Genomic DNA, 18,440 nt, shown 5'->3' on the forward strand with positions numbered 1-18,440 from the left:
AAGCAGATAATAACAACAAATTTAAAATGCTGCCTGGGTTACTTCCAGTTACAGCATGTTTGTGTTGTTGATCAGTGGTCCCTGCAATGGAACCAAGTGATTTGTCCAAAAAAAGCAAACAGGGGTTACACAAAGAAGTCAGAGTTGCTTGTGAATAATTGATCTTTCAGTCTAGTATATTTGTTTGCTGGTCATTGACCTTAATATTTCTCAGCGCTTAAACTTTGCTAGTACGTGAGAGGTCAGTATCTACTGTAGCTTTGTTCTGATGCACTTTATATGCTGTATATACTGTATTTATGTAAATATATGCTGGCTTTGCAATCTTAACTTTCAGTGAGATAATGAAAGTCACTGTACTGCATCTTAAGGACAGTCCTCAAAGCCATTGATCCTGTCCATTTAGTGCTGCAGACTGACCATCACTGACCACCCTGGCCACTGACCAGATAGCGTGTGTGGCAAGGCAATGGAGAGAGCCGGAGACATCTAAAAAAAGAGTCAACCACACCTGTGGCTCAAGTGCTGCATGGGCCAGAATGTACAGTCTGGATGAGTCAGTCTAGACAATGAGTTATTAAAGGAATTAGCCAGTCTTATGGTGTGATGGAAGGGACAAAAGCAGAAACAGGGCAGCTGATGATGAGCTATGCAATCGCGGCTTCCTCCAAGTTAGACTCATCACTCAGATCTGGATGGAAGCAACTGGAACCCGCCAGTTAGGCACAAGACACAGAGGTTCAAGATTTATATTCCCACTGATAAGAACATATTAAAGTAATCAGCATGAAAATGACGCTGCAGTTCTGCACTGTTTTCAATGAGATGCTTCATCATATTTAACAATGTTTCCATCTTATAAATATTACAATGATGTTCTTGTGTTGTCCTGTAAACACATTATGTACTTAGAGCTGATTAGTCCTGATAGACACAGCAGACAGCCTGCAGTATGTTTAAAAAAACACATCTCACTGGACACTGATAAAATAAATAAGGAACATATGAAGAACTTAAAATCTAGATTTAGAACAATGAAGTATTTCAGGTCATTGTTGGAAACAGATGCATAAAAGATTCAACACTGAATAGAACATACCAATGTTGATGAGCATTTGGGAAAAAGGCTGAAAGCATCAATTCAGCTAATAATATAAAAAAAAACACATTCAGTATTCCAGGCTGCCAGGGCTGAGGTAACAGCAAATAGGTGAATGAATTCTGCTCACATAGAGACATAATGTGTTTGACAGTAATAATACTGTGTTTACACGATACTGCATCTGTGTAATCTGCATTTCTGCTCTTAACAACATATGTTTACAGGTGAAAACATAAAGTTTTACACCTGTTGGACATGCCACTGTATTGGCTTATAAAGCAGAACATCTGAATTGCATCATAGGGTTTGGACACGCCACAAAATGTTCCATGGTCTCTGCAAAATAAAATTCCCCTGACCTTGCCTTGACTCAAGATGCAGACTGATTTTAATCACTAAGTACCTGTCACTAATTAGAATTTAACACCTGCATTGTCTGCTGAAAGATGCTTAAAGGATAATTCTGGTATTTTTGAACCTGGGCCTTACTATTCCATGTTTTCTGGTTAGAATGATTGATAGTGACAAAAGTCTTTGGAATTAGTGTGGTATTTAGCAAGATCATTGTGCCCAGCCACCATGAACAGCTGCTGCAGTGTAATCTAATGGGCAATTGTCCACAAGTGCTTGTTTTTGCTACTGACAGGCTTGGACTGTTATTATAGGTGTCTGACAACATTTAGGGTAGGATTTCTTTTTAATTTTATTAAAGAATAAGTTCCTTTGTTGAACCAGAAACATCACTAAATGTCACAACCAGACTCCATTGTCAAAACCAGTAACTGTACAGAACACTGGAGTTGCTGGAATATCACTGCCTTGATTGGTTAGTTTGTTTGTGTTATTTTCAGAATCAGATTCTTTACATAAGTAATAGTACCATACAATAACTAACTATCTAGTTATTGTAACTAACAGATCGAAGTAGCGGTATTCCAGCAACTGCCTTTTTTTGCATGGTAAAAATACAGTTTTTTAAATTCAAAAATACTGGAGTTATCCTTTAAGTCTTAAAGAATATCTGTAATGCATTATCTCTACTCAGTGCATTATTTATACACTTATTTCCTGAGGGGCAAAACTTTTTTGTTGTGGGTTATTAAAAGATCTGAATAATAGGACAATATTTGAAAATTTTTCTGCATTAATTTGATCCTACCCTCCAGAGACAAATAAAAAAATACAGCAGACAACTGGTGAGCGAACATATTGTAGATTACCGGTAATACAGCCCATCAATTTGTTTTCCTATCAACCATTTGCCAAAAAGTGTTCCTTGTGAATTTGGGGGTGGGGAGTGTTAGTTTAGCCCACCCAAATACTTAAATCCACATGTAATGAAGCCGAAGATGCCAAGTGTCTGTATCATCTGTTCATCACAAAACTGGATTACAAGACATTACACAAGCAAAACCAATCATGGCCGTGTATTACAGCAGAATGCAGATGGAATCCAGGTTTGCTTTCTACTTTTTATTTCAACCATTATTTCTCAAAACCAAAGCCAAATCATAATTACCTAGTTCCAACAAGACTTTGCCAGTATTTAAATGAATGAATTAGATTCCAAACAGCCAAGCATGGCTATTGTTCAGGTCCGTCTCAAAGATTTGAAATTAAGATTCAGGCCAAGGAGGCAAATACGCAGCCCTGCCAAAGACAAATAAGAACAAAAGAAAAAAAAAAAGGATGCTTTTGACACAGCACACAGTGTTTCATCTAAATCTCCAGCCATTTAAGCGTCTGTATCCTTAGCTCTCTGAACAAAAGAAAAAGTGGGGAACATTTGGTTAACAATGAATTACTTTTTATGGCCTCAGTGCTATCCGCTTTGAACGGCTAAATCACTTGTGCCACAGTTTGAGACAAACGGCACAGATGGGCAGTCTTTGATATTCAGGACTGCAGCCCTCATCTGAGATAATACAGCTATACCATAAACCTGCAATTATAAACCACAAGCATCACAGCCTGCCAACAGTTAGTGATATAGGATACCATATGAATGATTGAACACAAATGGAAACAGTTTTGACATATTAAGAGCATGAACATGAAGGTAACTGGCTCAAAGGACTTGATAGTACCACAGTCAAATTGAAGATTTTTTTTTTTTTTCTGGAGTAAATTGCTATAAATGATATGTTTGATTGTTAAGATGTCAGCTTTATGTGATAAGAACTATCACAGAGGGAAATGTTATTGCCTGATGTACCACGTGATCTTCAGCAAAGTAATTAAAGCTAAATCGAGAAGATAAATGATCATAAAAAAATCCGAACTGGTGAGGAGAAAACCTCTCTGAGCTAATTATGAGTTCTTTGTTAATATTTACTTTATCAGTGAGGTACATGCTTTGCCTTTAAAGAGCTACACAAAAGATGTTCTAACTTCTCTCATGTTTGACTAGATTGAAAAAAGGAAATAAATCTACTATAATCTGACACGAGATGTTTATGAGCACACTTAAATTGGATCCAGCACTTTCAAAAATAGAAGGAATGACAACATGCTTTTATTTTGGCATGCCACTACTGGAAAAACTAGTTCTTGGAGTTCTAAAACTAAAAACAACAGCTTCATATCTGTTTCCTTTGCACACTAATATCAAACCTATCAAAAATAACTCCCTTTATCACTAATGGCATTAGAGGGAGTGTTAAGCCTTTTTAAATGACAAATGCTGAAAAATGATCCACTGTCAACCCACTGAATGGTTCTGTAGAGAGAAAAGAGAATCATTTCTAAGTCTAAAGCAACACATTTGTATGAACTTGGACACAAAGTCATGTCCTCTTTTGATATTCACAGGATATTGCTTAAAGGGGTATTAATAAGGCGAACGCGTGGAGAGAGGGAGCACGGCTCAGATAAGGCTCGATGCTGAAGGAGACATGTGTGATGTATTTAAGGACAAAACCACTGACATTGAGAGACGCCATATCCCACAGCACGTTTAGCTGCGAAAAACTGTGTTATTGTAACTTAACTGCCTGAATGACTCATGTCATATGAAACATCTGTATATCTATCATGTTAAATGTATTCTATCATAGAAAATCAGTTTATGACATGCACTATTGCTTTTGAAACCCAATAGCTGCACAGGCCAACAGATGCTACCCTAACAGAGCCCTCAAATAAAGTGTAGCTGACTTATCTCCCACCCAACCCCCCTCTGCCATCACACTGCAATGTGATACATCTCACCATTTGGCCATTAAGCCTGCTAAGGTATGGAAAGGAGGTGATTCATATTGTGATTGAAGCAGTGCCCTCCATGACTCTTCCAGAGGGGTAAAGCGGACTAGAGAGGGGTAGCCAGAGAAGGCCTCAGAGCTGCGAACATCCCCCTCCCCAGCCCTGCAGGAGCTGCCTGCCTGCGGCTGTGGCTAAATTTAATCCCTCCTCCCCAAGCATCCCAGCACATCACGTTGGGATTCTATTACTCTCCTGCGTCCCAGCATACAGAGAGTCATGTGAAAGCCGGCCACAAGCTTCCGCGGCTGGCAGTGCCCTTCCTGCCCCTGCATTCAGCATTCAGTCCAGTTAATGCCATTCGTCTCTACCCAGCTGCCCAATCGCTCTCTCGCACTTTCTCTATCTCTTCATCTCTACTCTTCCTCGCTCATTCTCACCCCTTGTATGGTTTGTCTCTCAAACCCACCCCACCCCGCTTCTCAGCTTCGTTCCCCTCCAATTACAGCTCCTCTCATCCTGAGAGCAGGGGTCAGTGGTGGGACGAGCTTAGGACTGAGAGTGATGGTGGGTAATGGAGAGGGGGGAGATGGAGCCGCAGCCAAATGGGGATCAATAAGGAGACGGGGCTGAGGGATGGCTCCTGTTATGGGCAGAGAGGTGGAGGAGGATGGGGGTGAGGAAATGCCACTGCTGCCACATCAGGTCAAATCACATGTCTGATATTCCAGTGCGTCTCCTCCATCGGTGGAGTGCTGTCAGCAGCATGACATGAGGCTAGGATATACACTTCAGTGATGGTTCATAGGTATGAGGATAAAGTGCCCTGCCCTGCTGAAAACCACTCTCCTGACTAACTAAGTTGTGGCAAGGCTGATATCGCAGGGCCAATCCAGCACGTAGATCATCAGCTCTCACTTGGCCATGTATGAGAGTGTTAGTCGTTGAGCCTGAAATAGACTGACATGCGTCAATGAGGGCAATGGAGTCATTAGCTATTCCCTCTGAACAGCCAGCTCACTCTGACTGAGCAATACACAGGGGTAAGCACAGATTTCTGAAGCCAGCTTATGCAAATTGCATAAACAGGTTGAAGCCATCCCAGGTTGAAATGCAAGGGGAAGGAAGAGATAAAGAAACGGAGCAAAGGGAAAGAAAATAGAGAGGGAGATTTTGTTTGAAGCAGAAAACAACCAAAGCTTTGCACCATGCAGTCATTCTGCAGACATGACCATAAAGCATGCCGCAAACTCCCCTCCTACTCATCCAAAGAGTACATGACATCCTCACTCCCCCGTGTGCTCACATCAGGGTCACACTGACCTCTAGTGGTGTCAACAGGGACACAGGGCTCATGACAGCAGGCCATGAATGAGAGATAATTTGTTCTTGAAGTAATTTTATCAGAAAATTGATTTTAAGTCAGTGACAGTAGTCTAGCACCTCTGAGGTGATATGGATAAATGGTCACTGGGAACAGCTTGTTTCAACACCATGTGAACTGCACTCTCAGCCTCCCTGCTTTCCAATTATCCACTGGTGAACAATCTCTCAACCCTCCACCCCCACCCACCCCCCACTCTCTCTCCATTCCTTCCAGTCTCCCTCTTTTTGGTCTCCCTCCCCCTCTTCAATCTCTCTGTCTCTCTCCTACGATACCTTTAGAAATTTTCGATTTGAACACTATTGATTTTGTGGGTTACACCTACCACAGAAACCCTGACAGAACTTAGAGCCACTCTATTCAGCTGGGGGATCAAAGCGTAACCTCTTGTCGGCGTTGTTTAATGAAGTTAGAGGTTTGGTGCTGAGTGTATCACAAAATATTTTTAAACAACAACATAAGAGCCTGTGGGCTTGGATAGCATCTTAAATCGAATTTCTTCAGAGACACTGTTCATGAGGCAAGAGTTTCCTTATTTAACTCTGAAACCTGTTTTACCTTTCCAATTATGCCTGTATGCTAGTGCAGCACAAACAGCTGCTTATGTAATCATAAGCATGGCTGGATGTTCAAAAAACCTCCATAGAACAATGAGATACATATTATCAAAAGCAGTGCCACATACAGTATGTGTGTAGGGCATTAGTTATGCCAAGAAAAATCAATACATGCTATAATGCTCAAGATTCACTAGATGGCGCCCCCTGCAAGGAAACATAATGATCAGTGCCCCTGTTCCTTCAACATCAATTTTACTAATACAGCTAAATATTCAAGTCCAATAATCAGTTATATTCCATTAGCTTAAAAGGTGTCATATAACAGCCACAATATCATATAGTACCATTGTTTCTCCCCTCTGTAGACCTGTGATGGTTAGAATGGTCCATCTACCATATACTAAGATCGTCCCTTTCATATTATCTTTTGACTGGTATAAATCAACATGGCTTCAACAGAATGTGTGATAAGGTTGTCATGGTGCTCTGGTTGAAGGTCCATCCCCCTGTTTCAGCTTGTAGCGCCATTACTATCAAAGCTACCAGAAAATGTGGGCAGAATTGCATCAGCACGGGAGTGCGGATCTGGCAAAATTGTAGTAAATTTGTCGGATGATTCAGAGCAGCAACTTGGCTGCATGAATGTTTCTGATTAAGGGGAGTTGCTTCTTCTTTGGAATCCATGTGTAATTTAAGTAAGACTGTCATTTATATGGCAACTTCCCTGTTTGTCTAGGTGGGATCTTGTAGTAATAAGCAGTATGGGGCCAAAAAAGAGGCCTTTGATTATAAGGTTTCTATTGTACCCTGTCAATCTCAGTTAAGCTTATGTCATTTGTATAATAACCCCAAAAATTCATCAACACTCTATGCCTCTATCGCTGCTATAGCATGTTGTATTATGGGTTTGACTGGTTAAGTACTGGTAACATGAGTGGGTTTAATCACAAGCTAAGACACTCACAGTACTAGACAGCAGAGCCATTAGGTCACGGTTAGCAAGCCTCACAATATTACCAGTTACAAGCAGTGTGCAGGAGGCTCTGTGACACAGTCAGCATGAATATTAATCCTCACTCTCTCTACCACGGTAAGATAGAGACAGAGAGAGAGAGGGAGCTGGAGAGAAATGCTTGTAGGCATTGTTAAGAGCCCTCCACTAGCCACTAAAACGTCACTCGTCAGTGACTCTGGGGCTTTTATATGCTATTCAGGTCCACACAGGGGACCGAGCCTAAATGTTAAACAACCACAACTGGCACACAAGCTGTGAGAGAAAGTTTCGGAGGCAAGAGTTTGGAAGAGGTACCACTTTTAGCTCAGTTGATTCAACAGAGAGTGAATGAAGTCTAGTCATTATTACAGTGGTGGCTCTGTGCTGCAGCTGCAGTAGTTCATGCAAGCTATAACAAATTAAAAAGTTCTAGAAAAGCTGAAAAAGTATGGTGCAGCACTCATCTTTAAGCAAAGACAACATTGGCCATGATAGACTTTACTAGGAAGTGTACTCCATTTTAATGCATCTGATTTATCTTATTTTATTAATTTCATGTATTTTTTTTTTCTTTTATCACTCTTCTTTCAGGACATTAATCTTCCCCTAAATGGTTTTTGAAACATATAACCACAAACACCCTTTACAATTGGACTCAAATCTGCAGAGGACACTTCAAGAGCAAACTGTTTCTGTTGCAGAGGAAGAGAAAGATAATCAGTCACTTGATAAGACCAAAATTAGCCAGGCAGTTATGGGAGATTAATACCTGCTCATCTGTGTCCACTCTGAGAGCTCATTAGGCACGCTTGAAGATATGGAATTATGACTTACATATATTAGATAATCATCTAGAGTTGCTGGCAGAGAGCCACTGTAAATGTTTCATAGATGCAGGAAGTTGTGCAGGTAGGACTCTGAGTACTGTGCAAAAAATGCAAAGAAATCTTGCTTTGATCCAGTTGGATGTTCTTGATGCCCACCCCCCACCCCCCCAAAAAAAACACTATCTAGTAAAAGAAGTGGGACTGTTTGCTCATCATCAGTGAGCTACTTCAGGCAGAGCAAAAATATAACTTAATTGATGTATGTCAAAAATGGAGAACTTCACCAAAAACAAAGTGTTGTCATTCCATAATTAAGAAATTAGCACTGTTAAAATGACTGATCACTCATACAAAGACAAATAAAAATATAAATGTCCAATTTCTGAAAAAAGATACACCCTTTCATTCAAGGTCAACATGTTCAACATGTATGAGCTTCTACAGGCTACAAATATTCCTGTTGGTGAGGAATTTAAAATTACCGTAAAACCCTAGACATTGAACCACGACAGATCCAAACATGCACCAGTTAATTCCAAGGACTTTCAAGGATACAAAGATATAGAGATGTTTCTTTGCATAAGAAAACAAAAACCACCTTTAAAAAAGCCCAAGTCAACATTCAACAGTCTGGTTCATAGTTTGATTAAAGGCCAGGATCCTCTTTGAACCTGTTTGACCCTGCCCAAGCAAGAGTGTTGTGTTGTGGTCTGCTAACACAGCCATCAAACACAGAGGCTAGGGAGCCGTGCTGTGAAGAGCAGCGAAGCAGAGCCTTGATGTTTTTACAGAAAGAACACAACTGGGGCTGTGAAATACAGTGCCCTTTTCCCTCTCCTTCAACCTCCGCTTCCTTCATCCTCCCCTTCTCCCATTCCCCCCTTTTCCACATTTATGGTTTACTGTGTACTGAGTGATGTTGCCTGAAACCCCACAACACTCATTTCAGCTCAACCTGTTACTCCTCAAACTGAAAACCAGAGGATGTCCTTCCTTACCAATGTCAAGGACTGAAAAGACTAAGTGCAGTTCGTGTTCGAATAAAAGAAAACTGCTCAATAAAATGAATAATTCAGCAAAATATGTTTCTTTTCTCTGAGCTACTGATTAAAAGGAATAGACGCCAGCAGTTGTGAACTTTCACACCACTAGAGCAAGGACAGCTCAAAAAGGCATCTCCTTTGGCTCTGTTTTAATCAGTGTATGCTGTTCACTTTCAGCTGCTTGAAGCCATAATTTGGTCTGTTTAGGAGCTGGTTACCAACTTCAGCTACAATGTTATGACAAAAAAGAACAGAACAATGGAGGTTGACAAAGTGCAGCTGAACCAGATGCAAGGGAAAGGAGTCTGATGGATGCTGAGCTTGAGAGATAAAAATTGAGCATAATGGGAAGATCTACAGCTGAGCCTGACAAGCTGTTCACCAATCAATCAGGTACTGATCAGAGTCATCAGATATTCTTTACATGTGATACAACCAATCATTTTCAGTTGATTTCCAATCAGAGAGACACCTCAAAATTTATCAGGCAAGTGTTTTTCTTGCCTGATACATAAGGGCTACAACTAAACTTTCACAAAATTCTTTCAAAATCCTTTTTTTAAAGGTGATATGTACAAGTTTTTTGCTATTGCTACATGCCCAATGTAAGCATTAACAGCTGTTCATTTACCAGTCTATAACAAATGTTGCAAATTCAGCATCAAACTTAATTTGTCTCTAGTGGTGGAGAGTATATTAACATTAATTCTTGTTTTGCATCTTTTTCTATCACTTCTTTTCTTCTGCTGAAGTTAGCATGTTAAACAGCTAGTGCCAACCTAACCAATTCTGCCTTGTAATACCACTTTGCAATGAGTCACTGTAGTGTCCAGTCTAACAACACACCAACATGAGAGAATGAAGGAATGGCACCGCCCAGAGGGTGTATTCTAACCTCTTGTCTTGTAAATGCAACACTGGCTGAAGCTCTTGGAAAGTAAACAGCTGTTAATGCTAATATTGGCTATGTAGCAATGGCAAAATCTTACGTATAGCACCTTTAACTAGTGTTGTCATTTCCACACCACTTCAGGTTCCAACTAATGTATCGGGGGCGTAGTTTCAGTAAAGCACTGAATTGGCAGAAGAAGATATAAAAGGATTTCCCTTATTACACCAATTGAGAAAGCGAGCCAATTTAAACAGCGGTGTGATGGAATTCAGCTTGAATGTAAAAACCCAACCTTTAATTCTTGTCCTTGTTGGACTGCTCTAAAATGAGAAAATGGTGAGCAGAATTTAAAAAGCAAAGTGAATAAGCATGACAAATAAACGCTTCTCCTGAGGCGGAGTATCTAGCCTGCCTCACAAGGATTTATAGTGACAACCTTGGGCCATTAATTTCCCCTTTTCCCTCCAGAAAAGGCCTGTCCAGACCAACCAGTCCCCATGGACCATGAGACACCTTTATTACTCTGAGCTAACTTAGGGCCCAGATGTTGCTGCTATTGAATTAAAATAGAAAAGAGCAACATTCTGCAGTCGCAGCTGTATCTGAAGCTTTTCTCTGCAGTGTCGAGGGATGCTGTGTCTCCCTGAGAAACAACTTCTGCAACTATGCCTATGCCTCAAACTTTTTTTTTTTTTTTTTTTTTTTTGTTAAGAAATACATTTGGATATTCACGCTACTGAGTGTAGAACCCACAGTGCCTGCCAGAGGTCGCTGCCAGGCTACACAGTCCACTACCATCAGTGACCAACTGAAGCCGAAGACGCTGAGCGTGATCATAATCAAAGTATTTGACCTGAGCTCAGAACATTTAAGGAACACAGAGTTTTTAGAGCAAAGGATCCTTAGAGGTTCCACTGCTGCTCACCGCTGACAGGGTGCTTCGTCCTGAACAGTGTGACCCAGAATGAAGAGCAGCAGTCTGCTTTCACGCTTGGTGCTGGCTGGCGCCTGGTGGTGCCTGTTTTACATGGATAGTCATGATCCAGAGTGCTTCTTATTCATGTTAGCACACCTCATTCAGCCTCAGGATCGCAGCATGAAAGAGGTTAGCAGCTTGTGCCATTTTCCCTCTTTAGCCCTCATATTTCAAGTGTGAATATGCACTGGGTAAAAAATTAGAAGCACCTGTACTGTAATGATATGCAACAGCCCTGCAACAATTTCCACCTCATACTGAAATATTCATTTAAAGCTGAGAAAACAACTTCATCACGTCATTTATATGTTGACTGAGGTCTGGACTGCGTATTATTTTCTGTGAAATTTGTGAAGTTGAATTGGAGTGTATTACTCTGAAGTATTTCTGGTATTTCGAGTTGCAAAATGTTACAGAGCCAAACTGAAGTTTACTGCAGTTCATTTAGTATTTTCCCAGAATCACATAAATGCTACTGTTATAGGAGATACATATCCCTGGGCTACAAGAGCGCAGAAATGAGCAAGTCACTGGCCACTGTTGATCCTTAACCAGTTAACACTATGTGACAATCATATGCCTTTTTCCAAGAAGAGGCTGTCTCAGCTTAAGTTAAAGACCAGAAGGTAACACATCAATGACTCCTGCTTGTCCGCATCAAAACACTTTCTATCCTGTGTCTTTCTAGCTGTATTGCTGATGTGTGCTTCTAAACATACTCAAGTATGTGTTTCTGCAACCGCAAGCTTAGAGCTGGGATGCGCTGATCAAATACACCCCGCCAGACATCTTAATATGAAGTAAGTGCACTGTATGTAAAACAAATATTCAGATACATGAAGTCAAATAGTGGTCTGTTATTCAAACAGTCTTTTACAAATAACAGACAGTATATCTCTGCACACTTCACACAAGTATCTACAAATCCTGACACACATATTAGCATACTGAAAGACTAGTAAATATATGCTGAGCCGCTGTTGTGTTCCAGTGGGAACAGCAGCAGCCAAAATACATTTTCATGACCAATAATAGATATGTTTAAAAACTCTTTTTAGACAGAACTTCAACAGTAATAACAGCAAAACGGCTCTTTGAGATGCATACTTAAAGAAGTAGGCAAATGATTGCTAGCACTCACTATTCTTGCTGACACCCAGTGACCTCAGTGAGCACACACTGTAAGAAAACTCTGGGTGTTTTTCCATGTGTGTCTGCAGTCCTTATAGTCCAAAATAATTTATGCCTATAGCCAATTACTGGTACAGGCAATACTGGAGGTCAAAGAGGTCATGTTGCTGAAATTGAAATTTAAGGCATTGAACTTGTGTGTGAGTGTGTGTATATGCGTAAGGGGCTATTTCCTGTAGTCACCCACTCGAAGGTTTGGAGGTAGGCTAACAGGAAGCATAACCATACCAGAGCAGCAGGTCAGCCCTGAACAATTTGTAATTTAGTCCCAGGAGCGTGTTTCCTGGAATGTCTATTGTCTTTTCTGTTACAGCACCCCAGAGCAAACTGGGAAACACCCACTACTAAGTGCTACAGGGGAAAAATCTGAGTGACTTATTCCTTAATGTGTCTTCATTTCCTTAATTTCCTGACGTCATACATTCTTGAGTCTCAAAACCTTGTGTGAAACTAAAAGACCCCAAGGAAATGGTTTGTCAGAATCATTTGAGAGAAAGCTTTTTGTAAACAATCAATTACTTGCAGTTTGATAAAGCTTAAAAAAAAAAAACAAGTGGTGTGGAACATGGCGTAATTTCTCACCGGCTCAGATGTGGTTGGAAACAGAGGCAGTGGGCTCTCCGGCTCGCCTGTGACAACCTGTCAAACAGAGGAAGAAAAACAGGGTACTGAGAACGACTCCTCAGATTAAATCATCTGCTAACTGGGAAAAACCACAGGACGATGATGGCGAACGCAGCTAAAAAGTGGGCTGTTAAAAGGTAGGTGTTTGGAGAGACAACAGAGCTACGTGACAGTTTTACACAGTTATGTGAGCTCAGCTCAGCAGCACAGTGGTGAATGCTACTCAACACCACAGCAGCCCTAACACCAACACAACTGTCAGCGGTTGATATGGATATTTGTTTGAACATGTGCGCACTTCCATTCCCATTAAAAACACATCTTTCAGACAATGCCGCACTGAGACATGGAAAAGACAAATAACCATACACAGCCTCTTTCTTCGTGAGGCGGGGTCATTACTACTGACCACACTTCTAGCATCTGGACAAATCTTTGCCATTGGAGATGACAGTATGCTTTGAACAGACAGGAAAATTATAGCCCATGCCACAGCACTTCCCAAGCATCCCAGTGATGCTATTTCTGACCACTATGGATATGAGTAACTTGAGTCAAAAGATCAAATAGTCCAACTGCCTGATAATCATAGTCATAGACAACTATTTTAAGCATGCTAGGATGTGTAAATCACAGTGTGTTTCATACATTAGGTGACTTATGATGGGCATAGCAGGATGTTGTGCTCAGAGTGAGTCAGTGTCTATGTGGAAACTGTAGGTTGATGGTGCAGACAAGACCAGTATCTGTCCAATGAGCTCACACTAAACCACAGACCACGGGCCACTGTCTGATGTGACAGACCCTGCCCCAGACAGCCATTCATTCTACTTTCTTGTGGACCTCTCTTCCACACAATGTCAGCTAAGTCCAAAACCAGAGCCGGCGGCCTCTGAAGCTGCCGAGCATGTCTGCAACCTGCAGCTCTCCACTTGCCACACTGATTGAATTTCTGGTCAGGAAGGCATGCCACCACAAAGAAAGGGCAGGTGCTCCACTTAACATTTAGCAGTTGGGTCCTGCTGTACGACAGATGACTGGAAAGAATTAGTAGAGGACAGAAAATAAAAAAGGGGGAAGAAGAAGGAGGAGGGAGCAGGAGGGGAAGCACAGGACAAAAAGAGGTAAGCTAAATGTAAAGCCAAAGGCAGGGAAAAAATGAAATGAGGAGCAAATGTAAGCTGCAGACGTGGTGGCATTTATTTACTCAGTTTTCCCTTTGCTATAGCCAAAAAGTCAACAAGTCATTAATTTTAATTTTTTGTTGTGGCTTCAAAACTGAAAGCTTGTGGGGTAGAAATAATAAGGCCAGGAACTGACATTTCCTTTCTACATTTTCAATCTTCCACGTGTGATAAAAAATGTTTTCTTTTTCTCAAAGAACAAAGAGGGCATTACAGTCCACTGGTTTTGTTTTTGGAGCCAATGCTTAAGCCTCAGACCTCAGAGAACAACATCTAATCTAGAGTCTGTGAGCTGATTCATTAGAGGCTGTGGGGCAAAATTGATCTCAAAAACCTTAATTACTGCTCAACGTGACTCTACGATACACTGAGCCACGCTGCTATTTTCTCTTTTAAAAATCACTCTTGTTGGAGAATTAATGTGCTATCTTGGATATCTGACACTGGGGATCAAGTCAGAAGAAATATCAAAGGAGAGTATGTCTGAAGTCAAACATCTGAAGCAGCCACTTCAGATAATGACAAGAAATATGGGAAAAACCTGCCCTAAGGGTGTGTGCTGTAAATGTTCACTTGACATTTGCATTGAAACGTGATGTGTTAAGAACAGCCTTGATAGTTTGTCTGCTGAGCCGCAATACGTCTCAACTCAAGGTTTACCGTGAGTCTTGTCAAAGCTTGCTATAATTACACCATCTGCAAATCACACATCAGATCTGCCTGAGCCACCTAGATATCAATGCCGAACTATCAGTTGCACCTTCACTGATTATTGCTGAATATTTCTAGATTTGACATAGAGATGCTTGTGAAGCTTGACTGATTTTCATTATAGTAAGACCACTCTGGAAGTTGGATCTCATAGCTCTCAGTATAAATGGATACAGTAGGCCGGTCTGCTGGATATTCCCCTGAGGTTTCAACTGCTTGTGATAAAGGCAAGAGCGTGAGAAGCTCCTTCAGTATATTCTTAGTACTGCCTCTCCCTCTCTTGCCTCTCCACTCTCCCTCCTCCAGATCCCAGGGGCCCGCCTCTTTTTTAGGCTCTGCCCATCAATCTTTTATTTTTCAATTTCTCTGACACTGGAATCTGTCAGCAAAGATTTCCCAACACTCCGGCTACACAAAGAACTGAGACGAGTAATGAAAGCGAATATCAGTATGTTTTTCTGTGACGTCCTTCTACCCAACCACACCAGACGAAAGACAGGAAACTTTGCACTGTAGATCAAAGTATATAGATTTAAAAATCTGCTGATCATTAAAAATCTGCTGATCATTAAAAATCTGATAATCTATTAATCGTTCAAGCTTTTCTTATATGGGAATTAGTTGTTTTTCTTTGTCTTGATATTACACTGAATATCTTTTGACAAAACAGGACATCTTGTTGCCTTGAATTTTATGATATTGTGATGAGCATTTTTTACCGTTTTTCTAACATTTTATCGACTTAGCTATTGATCAAGAAAATAATCATCAGCTTGAACCTTAAATTTGTTACACATCCTGCACATTGGTTGAGTCCATCACCAGTTGTTTTGTTTGGGGGGGGGGGGGTGTTTTTGTCATTTTATTTTGCTAATTTAATGGTCCTTGGGTCTCAGTGAATAATTAACCTGTAAAGTGCAATTTGGTGCTGAAAAGCACTGTCACTTCATCGTATTTGAGAACCTGTCCAAAAACTGTGCAGTTGTGCACCCTGATCATTTAATGGCATATGTTACCACCACCTGTTTGTTCATTTGGAAGCTGCATGCGGAGGCTTCTTTCATCTAACACCACTGGACTATTTTTCAAATAGCGTCAGACAGATGTTAAGCCTGTCTTTACCTGCAGTAACATACTAGCAGTCGGCAGTTAGTGGCCAGTATAAAAATTAACATATCGCCTTAAACCACTATTCCCTTTCCTCCATCTAACTGAATACAAGTATGTAAACATGGTCTAGGGCTTTCATTATGCGATGTGGTCTTGTGGTTCACTGATGGAGACATCTACCTGCCTGACTTTCTCCCTGTTCCACTACTGTTCTGTAGCCACTGTGTTTATTTTTCTCTCAGCTACCAACCTATCTACATCTCTGCCTGCCTGTGTCCCTGTGTGCCCACCGGCCTGCCTGCGCATCTGAGAGTGAAATTTTACCCTGAGAAAGTACTGCAGTGCGGCCAGCCTGAGCCAGACAGGCCTCCAGCCTCAGGAAACAGGAAGACTGAATCAGGGGAGATAAAACTCTATTTATCCTCTCACAGGCAGGCATCCTGATCAGACTGTCAAATATGATCACACGACAAACTACTGTATGGGGTATATGATGTCACACATAGCAGCCATAAATGTGATATTTGAAATAGATAAAATATGACCACATGGCAAAAGAGCTATAAAGGAAGAACAAAACATTGATTTACGTTCAGGCAGCAGTTAGAGCGTTTTTTTTTTTTTTTTTTTTTTGAGTAGCCAGGCATTCCATTTTAATGACACAGTCAACGCCAAGAGAGGGGGGTTTGGACACACACACAGCTTTGGATCAACACCAACACAAATGTGGCAGTGATCAATCACTGAGAGGATCTGGCAGCTTTAAGCACCAACATGAGCGGCATACAACTTACATCAATTACTGGGAACTTTCTTTCCATAAATAATTGATCATGATGCCGAGAGTGCAACCAGAGAAATTCAATTACTAACTTTAGAAACCGCACTTGCATCTCAGAACATATGGCGTTTTGGATCACATGCAGCAGCTTTCCTTACATATTGTCTAATAAAGCTGGTCTTATGTGAGGGAGAGGGGAAGAAAAAACACAAGCTGGGGGTCACGGCAGGTCAGGTGGTTGAAAAGGAAATACCTAATTGATGCCCAAAGCCACTCATGACCTCTGTCAGCCTCAAGGCAGACTGACATTAACTTGGGCTGGTTGTTCCATCTGAACTTAAGAACTCTTTGTCTTACTGGTGCGTCACTAAGCATTTCATTGACCTTCTGTGACACTACGATGTGTCTGTCAAGGCCTTCAAGATCTGACTTTTGCCCAACATGGTAGATGAGCACAGACATTCACACAACAACATTTCACACAGCTGTTACTGATCACACACAGCTCCTTACCCCTTTAAAATACACCATCCCACCCATGGGATTCTTTGGCCTTGGTGGAGCTACTTTAGGTGTGTTTTGGTCTGTACTGGACTCAGTCCTCACACAACCTTGACAAAATATACACTGTTTGAAAGCTCTAAGTCTCCAGATTCTATCTGTGCAAAGCAGTTTAGGATCAACATATCCCTGCAACAGCTGTTGATACAGAATTGGTTCAGACTTGTGGTTATGGCTGTAAAGTGGTTTCCACACAGAGGATACTACTACAGGCTTTATGTTCCCTTTTTATGTCAAATAGAAAAACTTTAAATTCCTGCCATGTTTGTACTTGTATAACTTTTGTTCAGTATTTCTTAAACTCATTCTGACTTTTTGGTTGGAAAGCTTAAAGAGTTACCTTTAACAGGGTTTGGACTGAAATCAAAATGGTTTAAAAACAGTAACATTTTTATTTTGGATACACTATTTTTAGGCTCATACAGGTTTTAAGCACTTACAGCACTGGCTGGCTGGTTTACACCTCTATATAGCAACATATCATCAAATTTAAATTACCTAGGTTGTTTTTAGAGACTATGTGAATTATAGAAATATGTTTTTTTTTTTTTTTAACTGATTTTCTTTGCAAATTTGATCTGCAATTAGTGTGAAAATGTGTGTAATTAACAGACAGCATGATTTGAGGAGAGTGGGTGAAATCTAAAGGGTTTATTAATAAATCATCAGCTGTTAAACCATAAACCAAAAGAAATATAAATAGGAAAATAAAATTTGTCAGGTATATCAAAATTGTGGCTTTACTCTCTATCTTTCTGTCTGACCTTGTCGCTAGCATCTTTGTTAACATGAGCTTTTTGTTAGCTTATGCCGCGTTAATGTTAAGTTGGAACACAATTTGATGAACTCAACAGCACCATAACTCAACAAACTGGAAGTTTGCCTTCAGATTTGATTGAAACAATCACAACTCAGTGATTAAAGATTCAGGTTTATGATGATTATTAACAGCTTTTCAAACTTGCAACACATGGCAAGTTATATTTTCAAGACTATGTTACAGCAAACAAAAATGTAAATGTTCTGTAACTGCAATCTGTTCCAAAATATTGAAATAACAAACAAACTACAATCAGGCTAAGATGTTTCACATTCTCAACATTCACTGTAAAAAAAAAAAAAAAAAAAAAAAAAAAAATCAAATCATCAACTCTAAAGCAGAAATTTAGCCTTAATGGGAAGAGTATGCTTGGATAAAATAATATGGCAAATAAAAAGCACTGAAATCCAAACCTTTTCTGGAAAAACAGTTAATAAACAGCAGCTGTCAGTTTGTTACAGAAATTGTCCAGGCTAGAGCCT

General features: G+C 40.5%; 1 protein-coding gene across 6 annotated transcripts in view; it reads right to left on the reverse strand.

Annotated features, from left to right (window-relative positions):
* The window catches only part of tspan9a (tetraspanin 9a), a 155,427-nt gene that overhangs the window by 123,106 nt on the left and 13,881 nt on the right, over positions 1-18,440 (reverse strand). For 4 of the 6 annotated variants that reach the window (XM_018664425.2, XM_051073526.1, XM_018664423.2 and 1 more), the window contains exon 2: positions 12,750-12,806. The exons of the other annotated variants lie outside the window; for them this stretch is intronic. The gene's annotated coding sequence lies outside the window, so the exon portion shown is untranslated. The remainder of the gene's footprint in view (positions 1-12,749; positions 12,807-18,440) is intronic. 6 annotated transcript variants of the gene reach the window in all.

The sequence above is a fragment of the Lates calcarifer genome, linkage group LG10 (genome assembly GCF_001640805.2).
Source record: "Lates calcarifer isolate ASB-BC8 linkage group LG10, TLL_Latcal_v3, whole genome shotgun sequence".
NCBI lineage: Eukaryota > Metazoa > Chordata > Actinopteri > Centropomidae > Lates > Lates calcarifer.